Source organism: Ochotona curzoniae, unplaced genomic scaffold (assembly GCF_017591425.1).
Source record: "Ochotona curzoniae isolate NIBS_2020 unplaced genomic scaffold, NIBS_Ocur_1.0 scaffold_1037, whole genome shotgun sequence".
NCBI classification, from domain to species: Eukaryota; Metazoa; Chordata; class Mammalia; order Lagomorpha; family Ochotonidae; genus Ochotona; species Ochotona curzoniae.
In genome coordinates, this window is record NW_024467083.1 from 23848029 (window position 1) to 23854108 (window position 6080).

At 46.5% G+C, this 6080-nt stretch overlaps 1 pseudogene; it reads left to right on the plus strand.

Moving 5' to 3' along the window:
* Positions 1 to 220: 220 nt before the first annotated feature.
* Positions 221 to 5335, plus strand: LOC121168729 (annotated as a pseudogene).
* Positions 5336 to 6080: the final 745 nt, after the last annotated feature.

Sequence of the window (6080 nt, forward strand, 5' to 3'; positions counted from 1 at the left end):
CTGGAAATTGAAAACTCTTGGGAATAAGTACCAAGGGACCGGGATCAGCTGTGGTGGAGGGCTAGGTAGGAGGCCATGCCTTCACTCTGTAACAAGTCACTGTTTGCAGGTGGTAGACACATGCCTTGCTACTGTCTGTTAGCAGGCAGACTCACAGGTGCAGGAAGTTGGAGTTTTGCTAATCCAAGACAGTGTTGGGATTGGAAACCAGTGCTCCGCCATGCTGGCTGCTACCTCCACCGCAGTAGGCTCTGGCTGGAGGAGGGGTAAGTGCATCTCTCAGCCCAAGCCTCTCTCCCACCAGGTTAACATCAAGTGACCCCCATGCTCCAGCTCAAGCTGGCCCCAGATGGAGAGACAGGAAGTACCTGTGTGACCATTTGTCCGGAATCCTTTGCTTCTACTTCTCTTTCCTTTTGCTCTCAGCCTTGCCAGCTTCTCTCATCTCTATTTTCTCCAAGGAGTTTTGGTTCTGCCTCCATATAGTCCTTCCATTCACTGCTCAGCCTGCTGCATTCTCCTTTCCTGTTCACCTGAGCTGACCCAGGAGCACTCTGCTACCCAGTTCAGTAGACAGCCTAGAGTCCAGGGTCCATGGATGAAAGAGGAGGTCTCCATGAGATCACACAGGGCCATGAACTAAGAACTGGTTGAATGCTCTTGTTGCTGTCTTCTGATTTAGAACCATGAGCAAGCCATTAGCCATTTAGAACCATGAGCAAGCCCCATTGCACCGGGGCTTACAAATCATACAGCTGATTCCAATCAAGTCTTTTCAACATGGAACTTGTTCTGTAACAGGCACCATCCACATCGGTCTGCCATCTAGTCCATCTCTTCCCCTCTCGCAGTCACAGTTCTGTAAGTCACCCTCCGGGGACTGAGGTCTCATGTAAACCCTCCCTATGCATTCAGGATGGATCTAACTAATGATAACACTGCTGGAATCTGAGACTCTGAGTCAGAAATCAATCCAGAGGCGAACATATGACCTAGATCTCATCGAAAAGTGGAAATTTAGAAAGCTTTTTGCGGGAAACTTTTACTTGAAAAAAAATCAACAGATTTAGCTGGCCTGTTCTTTCTTCCTTTGCTCCTCCCTACTTTTTCTGCTGTGGATATGGGTACAATTACCTGGAGGCCCAGCATCTATTTTGTGACACTAGGAAATCCAATAAACAAGGAACGGAAAAGAAAAGGAGCTGAATCTCTGACAGCATTGTTATACTGCATGAATCTCTGGGTTTTCTCCCATGCACCAAACAAACAACAAGGTGGAAACCCCACCCCCCTTTAACCAGCATCACTTGTAACTAAATGCTTTTACTTATAGCTAAATGTTTTGCAACTGCTACAATGTTTCCACAGCACTTGTAAGATCTTATTTATTTGCCTTAGAGAGAGAGAGAGATTTCATCCACAGGTTCCCTCCTCAAATACCTGTCACAGCCAGAGCTGTGCCAAGCTAAAGCTGGGTGCCTGGAACTCATGCTAGGTCTCATACACAGGGGCAGAGCCCCAAGCACTTGAGCCATCATATACTGTTTCTGAGGAAGCTGGAATCCAGAGGTGAGCTGGGGCCCAACCACTACCCCTCCAAAAGAGATGCAGGCAGCTCAACCAGCGTCTTATCTGCTGTACCAAATGCTTGCCCTTCTGCAGCAGGTAATACACTGCTGTCCATTGCCTCCATTTGAAACACTCCTTCCTTGGCCTTCATGACTTCATTTCAATTAGATTTCCGATGGCTTCTCATAGCCCTTCTTCTCAGCTCTGTTCTGTATGGCACCATTGGGCAAGACTTTTGTTTTCTTCATCACCAGGTGATGCCCATATGTTAATCACCAAGTGTGCCCATATGTTAATCTTTATTACGAGTGTTGCATATGGATCCCAGAAGACAGATGGGGTTCCAGTGCCTAGGGGCTTTCACTGCCCCAGCCACTGTCCACAATCCTGGGCCATCTTGTTGACTGTCTCAAGTTTAACCACCTTCAGTGGTCTCACTTCAGTGTAGGCTTCCCTGTCACCTACCAGCCTAAGGACAAAGTTATAATTGTTTAAAGATCTTAATTGGCTTTGTTTTCCATTCTACAATGCACAACACTTCATTTCATAGCTAAGAGTCCTAACTCAGAAGAGTCCTACCTAAGAAGATACAAGAAAAGTGGGTTCTACACTCAAGGCCTTCTTGTCCACTCAAAGAGACAGGTGATTATGGTTGTCCCCCGGTTATCCACTGTGTTTTCTGGCCCCTACCCAGACTCCCCAGGATATATGGTCAGAAGTAACATGTTTAGAGTTTTCTGAGTTAGAAATCAGGCTCCTTAAAGCAATGTGTGGTGGCTTATGTGGGACAATAGCAAGTTAGTGGGGTCTCAGATGCCTCTGCCCTGGCCCGCCCTTTTCCCATCCTATCATCCCTCATCCCAATGTCCAAGAAGAGCCTGATATGGAGGTTATTCTTAGTACATTTTTAACAGTTGCCCAAAAGGTATTCACACTAAATATACCATAGGGCACACTTTTCTAATTCATTTAATGCAGAATGATTGAAGCGGTAGTATCATGAATACCATGATGGAGAATACAAGGAATTACAATATACAGCAGGGCTGAGGCATTCAGGTGGGAAGTACGGTCAAGGTCCTTCAAATCATGCTGCTGCTGTGGCCCCCCCAGGCCTCCCAGAGGAACACAGCTATGCTTCACAATGGGTGGTTGTGTTGTACCCAGGCTTCCTGGAGGAGCACATCTGTAGTGCAGCAATGGGCGGGGAGAGGAGGTGTATGTTGGAGGTGCTGTTAAATCTTAGTTTCTGCAGAAGCCCCAGGAGCTACAAGTCACAGCCAGAGGGAGCATGCCAGGGCTTCTGCTGACTCTGTCTTTGCACTTTGAACAAAAGGGTGCCCCCTGGTTTAGTGGCAATGGTGTTCAGATCCTGAAGGTGAAGGGATATGGGATAAGTAGTTCCCAGGCTTCCTGCCTCTGTGGGAAAAGCCAGACAGGGATTAGGAACATAAAAGCTGATTGTAAACACATACCCATGAAGTCCAACAGTCTTGCCTTACATTTCTAGTTCTGTCCTGTAGACAAGACATCCAAACCTTTCAAAATGAGTCAAACTGTCCCAGCTACTCTTAACCACTCTTCTCTCAAGTATATAGCTCTCCAATTTACGCAAAAAGCATGCAGTTTTCTAGATATGTTTTCACAGTTTTGTGCTTGTGACATCTACCGTTTCAAGGCTACCTCCCCTCTGTCTGTGGAGACTCTTCCCACTCCTTCTCCACCCTCACCCTCCCTATCCCATGCCTATATCACACAGGATCATGCTCTGTCTCCCTAGTCTTCTCACTGCACTTAGTTCACAATGCTACTACAGAGACTGTTCCCATTAAAAGTCGAAAGGTCCATCTCTGCTAGTTGATACACAAGCACGTCAATGTAAAATACGATGCTTATGTCCCAAACACCTACTATACAGCTTAGAACACAACAGGTTCTCCATGACAATTTCTTCATTTTAGAAGAAAACTTTGCTTTACATAGCCTGAAAGGGGAGGCACCTGAAGTTGTGCAAGGAGTAGCTTCCTTCAGAAATAGGCAGGCCTTGTGTTCCCACAAGGGAATGCAACCAGAGATACAAACTTAAGACAAACATTCCTGTGGATTCGTTACCTGTCAGTGCTAGCTTCAAGTTTGAAATTCTGCCTGTTTAAGTTGACACTTCCCCTACCATCTGTCCTTAAACTTTCAGTGTGTCTTCCCTTTAAAGTACAATTGTTGTTAACAGTATCATTTTTCCCACCATATCAAACTGATGCAAATATCACTTAAGGTGTGGGAAAATGTTGGTCATTACCAACTGCTGTTAGGAATACTGACAATGGCAATGAGGTGTGGGCAGAGGATATTTTAATAAATAATCATTTACACAGACTCTAGGTTCTTAGAGATCTAATATTGTTGACACAAACATGGAGATTGAGGATTTCCCATGATTCCTCAGCGCCATGAAAAATTGATCAGCACATTTGTTTAAGGAGCTCTTCCCTCTTCAGGTCCAAAAAACCTCTACCTGCTAACCTCACAGACTTCCCAGTACCAACACAGCATTAGCTGCATAAGAAGGAATGAAGCCAGTATTTTCAAATGAGCTCGTGGGGGACGTTTCTTAGCGCTAACCAGGACAACATGTGTTTTGCCTTGTGGTGGGTTGTGCATATTTGCTGACTCGGCATCCATTCCTAACCTCACCTGGGAACCATCGACACTGGAATGGCAGCCTGCACACCCAGAAAGGCTGTGCCTTTCAAGAAAAGCCTCCAACAGGGATTAGGGAAGAAAAGAAAGAAGACAAGGTGGAAAGATTACAGTTTAAAGAGGAAGATTTTCCTTCTTTGAATCCAGAAGCTGGCAAACAGAATCAGCCATGCAGACCCATTGGGACCCTTTCTGGAGTGTGGGAAAGTCTGCCTAGTGCCAAACAATCTTCCAAGATGTTAGTCATCAAAAAGTTTCCAAAGAGGATCCTGTTGCTGCTTTCTCTGCCGCGGTTACCTCCCCAGGATCTCACCATGCAAATGGGAACAAAGCATCAACCATGGTTCCAAGTTTCTATAAGGACTTGGTTCATAAGCCTGCGCCACCTCCTTCCAAGCCCAATGCATGGAAATCTAACAGAATGGAACACAAGTCGGGCTCCGTTTCCTTTAACCGGGAGTCTGCCTTCACCAGGCCTGTCTGTTACTAAGCCAGTGGTACTGGCTGGTGCTGCACTTGTAAACTATCCCAAAGAGAGTCAGCACCACTCCTCCGATTGAGATCAGCTCCTCTCATCTGACCAAGTTGACCCGCCAAACCACTGACAGGAAGAGTGAGTTCCTGAAAACTCTGAAGGATAACCGGAATGGAGACTTCTCAGAGAACAGAGGCTGTGACAAATCTGAGAGTTTGGAGGGCAATATCATACCTGAACCAAAGGAAAATGGAGAAAGCTGTCATCAGAATGGTCTTTCTCTCCCTGCAGTGGAAGAAGGGGAAGTCCTCTCACACTCTCCAGAAGCAGAACACAGGTTATTGAAAGCGATGGGATGGCAGGAATATCCTGAAAATGATGAGAACTGCCTTCCTCTAACGGAAGATGAACTCAAAGAGTTCCACATGAAGACAGAGCAGCTAAGGAGAAATGGCTTTAGGAAAAAATGGTTTCTTGTGGAGTCGCAGTTCCTGCCTCTTCTCCTCTTGAAGGAGCACTGGTAAAGCAGAGGTGGAGGACTCCGACACAGAGACCAGTAGCAGCAAAACATCAGATGACGATACCTGGAAGTAGACATGCAGATACTCACGGTTACATCTGACCCAGCAACCTCAGCTTGTGTCCTGAGGAAGTGTACGAGAGATTGCTCTTTTCCTTTCCTTACCTTTTTATTGAATTCATGCACACGGGAAATAATCAACCCAAAGAGAAAGCGATTGGCTTGTTTAGCTTTTGTTGTTGTTTTCCATGTTATCTGCTTAATAGAAAGAGGTTGGGGGTGGAGATTTGTACAATGCATGTATGCACACGCCCCCAGTACATGTGGGGCAATGCACAGGTGGGAGCTGGCAGTGTGGGAAGGCAGAGCAGCCCCTGGTCCAGTTTCTGCTCCACCCTTGGGCGCTCACTCTGTGCTCAAGAAATCATTGTTTTTTTTTTTTTTTTAAAGATTTATTTTTATTGGAAAGGCAGATATACAGAGAGGAGAGACAGAGAGGAAGATCTTCCATCCGATGATTCACTCCCCAAGTGAGCGCAACGGGCCGATACTATGCCGATCCGAAGCCAGGAGCCTCTTCCGGGTCTCCCACGCGGGTGCAGGTTCCCAAAGCTTTGGGCCGTCCTCCACTGCTTTCCCAGGCCACAGGCAGGGAGCTGGAAGGGAAGCGGGGCTGCCGGGATTAGAACCGGCGCCCATATGGGATCCCGGGCGTGCAAGGCGAGGACTTAACCACTTGCGCCACCGCGCCGGGCCCAAGAAATCATTGTTAATCACAAAGTGACTATTGAGGTTATAATTGTATTAAATTAATGCTAA